Genomic DNA, 12,937 nt, shown 5'->3' on the forward strand with positions numbered 1-12,937 from the left:
ATTGGACTATATCAGGTGCAGGAGAAGAGCCATGCAAGGAACGTGAAGAGAGCAAAGCATAAAGACAGAAAATCACGGTGGTGCGCCAGCATGACCACAGCCACTTGGCTGAAACCCATAAATAAATAAATAAATAAATAAATAAATAAATAAATATATATATATATATTATTTTAGATGCAGTGAATTATCGTAAAGATAACATTGGTTAAAAACATTCTTAAACAGGAAACGCATGAAAGTGGATAGCATTCTTTATTACGAAGAAGTCGGATGTTGCCGTTTGCACACACGCATGCGCGCACACACACACATACACACACATTTATATACACTAATAAGAACACATGCAAAAATATACGAACATGCATGAATACGTCTGTACTTATATATTTAAGTTGGTGTGCGTGTGTGTATACATGTACACGCTTGTATGGATGCATATATACTGAGTACAGATACACGCACTCACACAAACACATATTTATATACTTCCGAGCGTACTCACAAATTCATATACAAACTCATATATACCCACCCACATATACATAATTATAATTATACTCTTATATATCCACACACACCTGTACTCATACAAATACACAAACTTGTACACATCAGTACACATAAAAGTACACGCATATATGAACACAGAAAGCACAGTCATATACAAACGTACTCACATACAAATACAAAAGCACTTAGCGGTTATAAAAGATAATCTATGACAACCAACATAGAATTATTATTGAGTGAGAGAGCAGTGCATACCATCAAAGTGACACTGGTGTAAAATATACGAAGCCCAATATACCCATCATGACTACCCGTCTGATAAGGGTACACCAGGCACATGCATTACAACCATATTTACGCGACATGGTATCTCATATCAAGATAAACAGCACTGGACCTTGCAAGTGGGACCCAGTTCTTCTTCTTCTTCTTCTTCTACTTCTTCTTCTTCTTCTTCTTCTTCTTCTTCTTCTTCTTCTTCTTCTTCTTCTTCTTCTCCTCCTCCTCCTCCTCCTCCTCCTCCTCCTCCACTTTGCACAGCTTCTAACGCTGGAGATGTATTACACTGTCAGCTGTTCACTACCAGTGAACTAAGGTAACACTTATTTTTCGAGCACCTTGCGGAGTATTCGGGCGGTTCCAAGCAGTGCTGTTTCTGCAAGTGCTCCACCCTTATTGCAGCCCCTATTTGTTCCACGTACTTCTCGAGATTTTTGCTCACTGTTCTCAGGGCTCCAACGATTATTGGTACTACTGCTACCTTTTTCATCGACCATAACTGCTTAACTTTCCAAGCTAACCTATCATATCTCTCGTGTTTTCTTTCTTCCTTATCGCATACCTTGTTGTCAGCTGGGCATACTATATCTATGATCCAGCATAGTTTGTTTTCTTTCTCAATTAAGACTATATCCGGCTTCCTATTCTCTATCTCATGGTCGTACTAAATCATAAAATCCCTTCAACGATGCCTTCAGGTTTGTGGTCTTACCAATTTTTTGCTCAGTCAAGCCCATACTTGTTGCAAAGTGTCCAATGGACAAGCCTGGCTATATTGTCGTGTCGTCTCTTACATTCCATATTTCTTTATTGCCCACAAGGCGCTAAACATAGAGGAGACAAACAAAAACAGACAAGAAGATTAAGTCGATTACATCGACCCCAGTGCGTAACTGGTACTTAATTTATCGACCCCGAAAAGATGAACGGCAAAGTCAACCTCGGAGTAATTCCTTCTGGGCTAGTGGCGTACACTGGCTGGTAATATGCCAAACAGTTTTACCGTTTTCTCCACAAATTCTCCATTTATCACTTTCTGCTGTGTTGTCTATTCTGTATTTTATGTAGTTTGTTCTTAGTGCTTGCTCTTGGGCAGCACAGATTAGAGCCTCCGTTTCCGGTTTTAAATCACTTTTAGTTATCCACAGCCATCTTTTTCCTCTGTCTGTCTTATCTTCAACATCCCTATGATATTGACCATGCATTCTTTTCTTTACCCACCTATTTTCAGTTTCATTCGTTTTCAATTTCTTGTATAGTGCTTTATCTTTGCAATCTTTCATCCTACACAAGCCTGACCTTCTTACTTCTAATAATAGCGGTTCTGTGGCATTTTTTACGTACCATGCTATGTTGTTTTCTTCTGATCTAATGATGTGTTCGCATCCAAAAAGTCCTCTTCCACCTCTTCTGATATAATGCTGTGTTCTCGTCCAATAAGTCCTCTTCCCTCTCTCTTTCTTAGTACATAAATCTGTCTGTGTCACTTTTTGGGTGGAGTATCCCATATCTAGTTTGCAACTTCCTTGTCTTTCTGTCTAAGCTGTTTAGTTCGTCTACTGTCCATGCGATTACCCCTGCTCCATACCTAAGGAGTGAAACTGCCCAGGTGTTGATAGCTTCTTCCGTCCATTTAATTTCGACTTTAGGATCCGTCTCAGTCTGCGCAAGTACTCCACTTTAAGTTTTTCTGTCATTTCTTTCTCCATCAATTTATCCATTTCCCAAATCCCCAAGTACTTATAGCCCGTCTCTTCTATCTGCTTCAGAACCTCCCCCGACGGTATCGTTAGCCCGTCCATACATTTGATTTTGCCTCTCTTCAAGACTAAAACACTACACTTTCTCAGTCCGAACCTCTTTCCAATATCAGCACTGAAGATATACACCATATCAACGAGGGAACTGACTTGGGCTTCATCCTCACCATAAAGTTTGAGGTCATCTATGAATAACAAATGGTTGACTTTTTGTTGGCGACTCTTGAATACATACCCAGCCTTTGCTTTCCTCAAAATCAGTGTTAGTGGTATCAAGCACAGTACAAAGATCACTGGGGACAGGCAGTCCCCTTGGAAGATGCCTCTCCTGATTTCTATTGTCCTTAAATTTCTTCTATATGCTGTCAGGTCCGTCCTCCAATTCGCCATACTTTTTTCAAGTAATCGCTTAATATTCGATGCAATACCAAATAGGTTCATACACTCCATAATTCAAGAATGTGGAATCATATCGTACGCCTTATGATAGTCGATTCATGACATGGCTAAGTTACTTTTCCTCCTCTTGCAGTCTCTAAGTACAGTTTTGTCTATCAGGAGTTGATCCTTGGTACCTCTGCACTTCTGCTTGCAACCCTTCTACTCATGTGGCATTATTATTATTATTATTATTATTATTATTATTATTATTATTATTATTATTATTATTATTATTATTTTTAATCGGGCTACAACAAGTAGCCTTAGATGCCAAGAACCATCCTATTGAGTTACAACAAGTAACCTTAGGTGCTAAGAACCCTTCAAATTATTCTAATTGTTCCTAATAACACTGTTTTCTTGAGCTGTACTAAACTGGGTTTTATGCCTATTTCCTCTATCCATTTGTTCAGATTTTTAAGAATAGTTCCCAATGCACCTATAACTATTGGAATACATTTTACCCACACTTTTCATAGTCTCTGTAATTAAATTGCTAAGTTCTGGTAGTTTGCTATTTTTCTATACTTCTCATATTTATTTTTGTATCATCTGGATCTGTAAAGTCAATTATCTGGCATTTTCTATTCTCTTTATCTACTACTAGCAAATCAGGCGTTCTAGCTTCTATTACTGCGTCAGTCTGAATGTTAAAGTCCCACAACATCTTGTATTTCTTACTTTCTAGTACTTTACCAGATTCATGTTCATACCGTTTATCACTATGTTCAAATCCTAGCTTTCTACATAGCTCCCAGTGGATTGCGCTCTCTAGATTGTCATGTCTTTGTATTCTTTCTGTCATGCTACATTCACTTATGAGTTACGCTTTCCTCTCTTGATTTGCATAATCTACATTGGGAATGTACATAGTTTTTGTCTATCTTGGCTTTTATCCAATTAGTCCTTAATGCTCGATCTTGTGCAGCTACTAACACACTTTCTGTCTTCGTCTTCAACTTTTCTTTCTGAAACCATAACCATGTCTCACTACTACTATTTGCTGAAACTATCTTTAGGAACCTACCATGCAACGCCTTCTTCTGCCAGTCAGATAATTTCTGTACTTTTTTTCTGGTTTTTAATTTCGTTTGTCTTTTTGGTTTCCTTATGTCTTGCTGTGACTCTAGCAGCTTTTAATAAACTTTCTTCTCTATTACCTACATAGGAGTCTATATCTACTCTAGCTAACTCTAGCTAACAGTCTTCTACTGATATTAACCCTCCTCCGCCTTCCTTTCTTGGTAGGTATAATCTTACTACTCTTGCCTTTGGGTGGAGTCCTCCATTTATATTGAATTCCTTCCTAGTTCTTCTATCTAGCTTTGCTAATTTAGTTTTTGCCGAATCTACAAAAGCTGCCGCGTATCTAAGTAATGATACTGCCCAAGTATTTACAGCGTTCACTAGATTTGGATCATTTAATTTTGACTTCATTAGCTTCCTCACCCTTTTGATGTACTCCTTCTCAATTTTCGTTTTCATTTCGGTAGTTAGTACAGAAATACTAATACTCATAGCTCTCTCCTCCTTTCAATGATTTTAATGTCTGGCCATGTGGTAATTGGATTCATTCGCTGTTGATTACCTGTTCCTTTCTCATGACTAATATTGCACACTTATCTATGCCAAATTCCATGCCTATATCTTTGCTGAAGAGTCTCACAGTTTGTATTAAGGAATGTATTTCTTTTTCATTCTTGCTAAAAGGCTTCAGATCATCCATGTAGAGCAAATTGTTAATTTTTCCATTACTATTTCTGAACTGATACCCTACGTTTGCCTTCCTTAATACTAAACTGAGCGGGATCAAGCATAAAACAAATATTAAAGGGGACAACGAGATCATCTGGAAAATACCTCTTTTGATATTAACTTTCCCTAAGAGTGTGTTACCTGAGAAGAGATCTACTTTCAATTTATTCATGCTACAGCTAATTAAATTCTCTTATGTTGTCTGCTATACTGAATATACTCAAACATTTACTTATCCATGAGTGTGACATCATGTCATAGGCTTTCCTATAGTCTATCCATGCTATTGTTAATTTTTTTCTCCTTTTAGCTTTTACTTCATTTAGAACAGCTTTGTCTATATATAATAGATCATGCGTTCCTCTAGCCTTCTTCCTACAACCTTTCTGTTCTTCTTGCAGTAAATTCTGGTTGTCAAGGTGCTTGTAAATGCTCTCTGAAAGCATTCCTGTTAACAGCTTCCACACTGATGGTAAGCGAGTAATTGGTCTATAGTTGTTAGCTGTATTACTCTTGCTCTTATCTTTCATAATGATTATTGTTCTCCCTCTAGTCATCCAATCTGGTATTATTTCCCCATTAAGGCAATCCTGAAGTTGTTCCCTCAGACTCCCATGTAAACTACTAAATTTCTTTAACCAGTATTCTTGAACTAAATCTGGTCCTGGTCCCTTCCAATTCGGTATTTTTCCTTACACTTTATTCATTAATGTACTAATCTTGGATCTGGCTGCTTCTCACTCACTAATTCTTCCCTCGCTTTCTTTAACCATACTGCATCTCCATTATAATTGACTGGCTTATCCCAAATATTACTCCAGAACTTTCTAGCTTCCTCTGCATTAGATTTCTCATCTTCAGTACTTCGTTCTCCACTATTTATTTGGTTATAAAATTTCCTCTGGTCTGTCTCAAATAATCTGTTCTATTGATACTGATCTATTCTTTTCTGATATCTGGAGAGCTTGCCTGATACTATTACTGTCCCAAGTCCTTTCTCTTTGACTAAGTATCTTTTCTCGAGGGAAGGTTTGCATCTTGTGTTTCCTAACTTGTTTGTTTTCCAGGCTTCTATTCTACTCAGATCTTGTCTTAATGCACTCACTTTATTTTGTAGTCTCCTTTTCCTCCTTTTCTATACCTATAGAAACTCTTTGGATTAATTTTAATCATGCTATTATCTTTGGAGAACCTAAATCGTTTTACAAAGTGGAGTATATGCGCTGCTTTGACCTGGACCTTTTTGTTTAAGTTCTGTACTATTTCAGAAAACTAGTGTTCTGACGTCAGCTCGTACTTCCGCTTTATTTTTCTCATATTGTAATCGCATACCGCTTACAGAACGAAATTCGCCTCTATTTCTATTTTTGTTTTTTTTTGCAGATATATCTCCGGGCATGACAGTTTAGTGGTGATTTAAATTCAGTGATTATTTGCATCTTTTGTGTTTGTTAGTGTAAAGTTGTTTTATTGTTATTTTGTTTCGTTTCGTTTAAGATGCATCATTTGTATGCGTTTGTGTGTATTGTGTTACCATTATTTATCTGGTGCATAAGTATTAACATGTATGCATGTACGTATAAACAGTTGGATGTATACGTAACTAATTAATTTACGTACTTACTGTGCATATAGCGAATTTATCCCGAGGTTTCTGATGTTGATTTCGACATTTCGCACGTGTGATTCTGAGAGGTGCAGAGAAGAAACTATGCTTCATCTAACAATAATTTTCCTCTATTTTTTTTTCAAGTTGATTTGCTTAAAATGAACATTTCCCTGAGATTTATTGCAAAGTTTACTTTCTGTATCGTCGAAGTTGTTGGATCAAATTCGTTCTGTGGAAAGAGTTTCTTGGTGTACGTCCTTTGTGTTATTTAACCCGGAGCTGTTCTCTCATTATTATTATTATTATTATTATTATTATTGTTCAGTAGTTTTATTTTTATAACGTGCTTTCACTTCACTACCGAGTGCAGCTCTGTGTGCCTTGGGTATATGCTGTGGTTTGCTGTGATGCTCTTATGGTTACTGTATTGAAAGTGTTTTGCGTAGGATGTGTGCAGTGCCCAGTAGTGCAATTTTCTGTATGTTATATATATTTGTAAGTCCTGGTGTTTTTGTTATGTATTTGTCTGAATATTTTATTATTATTATTTTATGTTTGACTTTTGTTTTGCATTTGTACAAGTTGGATCCAAGTCTCACCCAGAGACCTCAAGAGACAACAAGTTAGAAGTTCATGTAGGTGTTATGCCTAGGGTACCATATATTTGGATTTGTACAGTTTTGTTCAAGTGAATGTTTAAGAAGTATTATTATTATTATTATTATTATTATTATTATTATTATTATTATTATTATTATTATTATTGTTGTTGTTGTTGATGTTGTTGATGATGATGATGATGCTATTATTATTGCTATCAATGAGGCGGCGAGCTGGCAGAATCATTAGCGTGCAGAATCGTTAGCACTGGGGTCGATGCAATCGACTTAATCCACTCCCCCAAGCTTCCCGCGTTGCAAAAATTTGAAATTATTTATTATTATTATTACTGTTATTCCAGTTCTATATTTAAGATATGAGGAATTATGTACATTATTTATATTTGACGGATATTTGTCCTCATCTTGTTTGTTGTTAACACAACATTTCGGCTGGTCACTGCCTAGAATCGAACTTGGAATCTTGGGGTTAGTAGCCCGCACTCAGGACAGTATTCAAGATTGATACAACACTTCGCAAATATCTTCTTCGAGTAAAACTACCAATAGAAGAGAATATGATCAAAAACTGCGTGTACTCCATCCTATGCAGCTGTGGTAGGTTATACAAAGGCGAAGCATGCCACCCCCTCAAAATAAGTGTAGACGAACATCGCAAAGCTGTGACACGAGGAGATATTGATAAATCGGGTATAGCTAATCATGTATGGAAAAATGGAGACCACCTCCCCCTGTGGGATGAAGTTAAAATAATAGACAGAGAACACCACTGGAAAATACGAAAAGTAAAAGAAGCAGCACATATGCTAGGACACAACAACCTCCTAAGTAGACCAAGTGCAGATATGAATAGCATATGGGAACCGGTATTAAGGAAGGATTGGAGAATATTAGATTTATAAGCCCTAAAATTCACTCCATGATTGCTCACGGGTATATGGCGTAGTGGTTAAGATCGTTCGATTCCAGACAGGGACCTGAATAACAACAACAACAACAACAATAATAATAATAATAATAACATCGAAAAATACCTTAGGAACGAGAATCCAGGTTCGAAATTTCCTCAAGACACCTGATGAAGGCTGGAGGGTATATAAGCCGAAACGTTGTGATAACAAGCAAGATGAGGACAAATATCCGTCAAATGTAAATAATTAGTATTATTGTCTTTAGGTTGGTGACCTAGCAGAATCCTTAGTGCGTCGGACAAAATGCTTAGTAACCTTTATTTCGGCTCTTTACGTTCTAAGTACAAATCCCAACGAGGCACGCTTTACTTTTGTCTTTTCGGGGTCGGTAAAAATAAGTACCAAACAAGTAATGAGGTCGATGTAATCGATCTGCCTCCTCTCCTCCAAATTGCCTCCTTTGTGCCAAAATTTGAAGCCATTCTTCTTCTTCTTCTTCTTCTTCTTCTTCTTCTTCTTCTTCTTCTTCTTCTTCTTCTTCTTCTTCTTCTTCTTCTTATTATTATTATTATTATTATTATTATTATTATTATTATTATTATTATTATTATTATTATTACTCGAAAGTGATAAAAGGCAATGGAAAAGTGAAAAAGGTAATGAGAAACACTGTAACTGAGAATTAAAGCAAGATAAGAATAATAGAAGCAGTGCTACCATTTTGAATTAAAAAAATGATCGAAGAGAGCGAAAAATGAAAAAAAAAAATGAATGAAGGAATATCTTGTAACAAAGCAGTTTGAGATATGGTTTCTCCCATTGTTAATAGACACATTTCTTTATGTAAATGGAAGTTTTTTCTTGTTACCTAGCTTTTAATTTGACTTTTTTCCGTTCCGTTTTTTTTCTCTCCATAGAAATCTTCTGCTAGAGAAGACAGAAAACTAGCGCTAAAATATTGTTGGGTTAACTCTCTTGATTCCTTGGTATTTCGATATATCTGAAGATATTAAGCTAAACCTGAATTCGATATATCTAAATATGTAAAGCGTTATAAAGGTAAACCTGAATTAATTAAAACACAACGCGGTTGGTGATGATAGTTTTGCCATGAACACGTATGTGACCGATAATCTCTTTTTCGTGGCGTATAGGTGTTTCATTATCTATAGTGGTAATATCGTGTTAATTTTCACACTTCTACTCCCAATTTCGAGCCTTGTTCAAAATGTCTGCCGTTAATATTACAATATCTTTTCGCAGTATAACTAGGAATTATTGCTGAAGATACTCAACTCTTAATGACACAGTCCATTTAATTCAACTAAGTGCTCAAACGTGATATAGGTAAGTGTGATCGTATCCATGTCAAGGAAATATTTTTTAAAAAGCGTCATATCTATTATATTTTTCGTCCGACTTATGAAAAAAGAAAAGATCGCGTTTTGTTCTCTGTAGTTATGAATCTTGCCTTGAGTTCTCATCTTCTTGATAGAGCTACAAGGATACCGTGCTAACATATAGAATATCTTGGGCATTTTGAGACCTAGTGGAGCCCATATCCTTCTTGATCATATCACAACTGATTTCTTTCAAGACAAAGACAGACAGAGAAAAATAAAGAGTGAGAGAAAGTAAAAAAAAAAATTGACTCCAGTAATGGTAGTTTATCTCTCGCTCCTGAAAAGATGAAAGTCTATTTGACTTCAGCAGAATTTGAACTCAGAACGTAGAGAGCCGTAACAGTTACCACATAGAAATCTATCCGCCATTGTAATGGATTTTCTAATTGGCCGCCTTATGTTATGAATCTGCCCTCCGGTGAATAGAATAGCTGTTTCAAACTAGTTTGTTTTGGTGTAACATTTAGATTCCTGGGGTGACGATTTATTGCTTAAAGTCCCAATTCAGTTTACTGTACCCACTGCACGGCAAATTCGGTAGTTTGTTTACATATTTCTTTTAACCAGCATTGACTACATTTCCAAATTACTTATATCAATTTTCTTTTTAATGTTTTAAGCAAGACATTTAAACCTGTCATCCACTCTTTCCAAGTGTGTCCTTCCTCTATCGAACTTCTTGTTAGTCATAAATGCTTTTGTTCTAATATCTCCTTTCCTCGAACTGTTGCTTTCAGAAACTCAATACTATCGTCTTGTTTTCCTCTGGTCTAAGATATTCAGTCCTTTAAGCTATCTGTTAATTGACATATTTTGAATTTGTAAGCCCTTCTTTTCCTTCTTTGTAGTCACTTACGCTACAGTGGCCTCAAGCCTTGTTTGGGACAAAATTGTATTAAAAGAATATCATGAAGGGTATGATCTCCTAGAGTGGTGCAAGAATGGGAGAAATATGTCCTCATAATGGAGACCTAGGCAGAATACTTGCAACAGAAAGGAATTTACTAAGGGCACCTCAAAAAGAACCAGGCGGCAATATTAAATCAAGCAAAATAAAGCGATCCCGTTCACACAGTCTCTGTGTTTCAAGACATTGATGATTTTCAAGACTATGGTAAAAGACATTTGTTTGAGGTGTCACAGTGCAATAGAACCCGAATCCAACCGCTTATGATGCGAAGTTATTAACCACACAGCCATACATGCATAGCTAATGTTGCTTTCTTTTTTATGTAGAATCAGCTGTTGCAATTGAAATAGGTTTTATTAATCCAGTAAACGCTAATGTATGTTAATAAATGCTAATATATGTTAATGAATGCTAATACACCACTTTTTTCATTTTGTAATAAATATGGTCCTCTCTAAATTCATGTCATGTTGTTATGTGACAGCCAACTACTTAAGATATCTTTTGGTGCATCGAACAAATTGCTTTTATCTTTTTAGAACATTGGACATCTGATAACTTACAACTTAGAATTAGCATTTATTATTTTATTATTACTTCCATACCTAGAATCAACGAGTGTTTTTATGTAACTTCCTTATCAGTTAGAAATAGCAGCCAAAATCTCCTAGATCGCACTTTCGACTCTTAAAAAAAAGAAGAAAAAGTAATGCGTTGCATAAAGTGGTTCTGTGTTTCCTATATATATATAAGAAAATCAACGAAATGGTCAGGACTGGAATGCCTTAGATCATTGGCCTGTCCGTCAAGGCCTGACTCGGTGTTAAACACCCCCCCCCCCACCACCACCAACAACAACAACAATCTGCCGGTTCCTATTGCTCCCAAACTTTATAATCAATAATATATGCCTGCTTTCACATCAGATCTTCAGTATTCTCTGTAATCAGCCTTTCCATTTGGAGAATATACAGTTATTCTTCTTCCCCATGTCATCATTATCTCCTTTGAAGTGTTTGTTCTTACACACATATTACAACCGATAACATCTGTTTCTATGCACAACTAAGCAGGTGATCCCTGATGTAACATTTTAAGATATTTCTCGCTTAATAACAAGAAAATCAAGCTCCCCATTCGTTATCTTACGCAATCGGTTTCTTTATTTCTGTATCAAATTTGGTGTGATCTTTTATTGTTTATCATTTACTTGTTTCTGTTATAAGACTGCAGCACTGCGACTTTGCTGGAACACCGCCTCGAAGGGTTTTGTCAAAAACAAATCGACTCGGAACTTATTTTAAATTTGGTACTTTATTTTATCGGTTTGTTACGGGGAAGCAAACAAACTAACACCGGTTCTAATTGATGGAGAAAATAGCATAAATACAAAGACACACAGTCTTCGTCGCAGTTTCCGTCTACTAAATTCATTTATAAAACATTGGCCAGCTTGGGCTATAGTAGAAGCCTTCCTTAAGATGCCACACAATGGGACTAAACTAGGAACCACGTGGTTACGAAGTGAATTTCTTAATCACATAGACATGCCTACTTATATCACTCAACCTTCGCCATACCCCTTATAATGGAAAACACACACACACATACACACACAAGCCGCAAACAAGCTTATTCGTCATCAATTGTCGAGCAAATAACATCACAATTTTGATACATTCTGACAATATTGGTTAAATTTGATGGTCTCAGCAACGTAAGGTGTTCAGGTATTTATATAAGCGACCATGACAGAGGAAAAAGAATAGATTCAAATACAATAAGATGAGGCCTATAGACCGAACGGTGTGTGTGTGTGTGTGTGTGTGGGTGTGTGTGTTTGTGTGTCTATGTTTGTCCCCCAACATCGCTTGACAACCGATGGTGGTTCGGCAAAAGAGCCCGATAGAATAAGAACTAGGCTTACAAAGAATAAGTCCTGGGGTCGATTTGCTCGACTAAAAGGCGGTGCTCCAGCACGGCCACAGTCAAAATGACTGAAACAAGTAAAAGAGTAAAATAGTAAAAGAGTATATATATATATACACACACACACACACACACACACACACTATATATATATATATATATATATATATATATATATATATTTGCAAAGAGAGATATTCGTATATATTAGAAGGCACATATACATACACATCCATCCATACATCTATCCATCAAGATATATAGATATAAACAAACACGCATACATGTGTAAATACAATCGAAAGATGAATAGAGTTAATTGTACGAACGTGATGGTATGAACGTATGTGACTGTAAGATCGTATGTGATAGTAAGGTATCTTTCAATAGATTTTAATCTCCAGTCATCTTTACCTACAGTGTTTGATATATGTTCCCGCCAGCAATGGAAAATAAAGCGAAATTCTGAAATTCTCTTCAGAAAAAATAAAATAGAACACAACAGATCGCTTGCAGCAGACTAAATCTTAATTTTAATATATGCTTCCATTGCTTTTATCCATGTGCTCACACATACACCCGAAACTGTATACATATACATAAAGATATATATATATATATATATATATATATATATAATCATAAATATATAGGGATTGACAGTAACCTGCTTCTCCAACATACTGAGAATTCAGAAATAGCAGTCAAAGAACTACTGATTTCAAAACTACAAATTATTACTCCAGATTGATAGCGATATTTTTGATACACACAGAACAAAAAACAGTAGAGAAGAGTAAAAAA

The sequence above is a fragment of the Octopus bimaculoides genome, chromosome 2, assembly GCF_001194135.2.
Source record: "Octopus bimaculoides isolate UCB-OBI-ISO-001 chromosome 2, ASM119413v2, whole genome shotgun sequence".
NCBI classification, from domain to species: domain Eukaryota; kingdom Metazoa; phylum Mollusca; class Cephalopoda; order Octopoda; family Octopodidae; genus Octopus; species Octopus bimaculoides.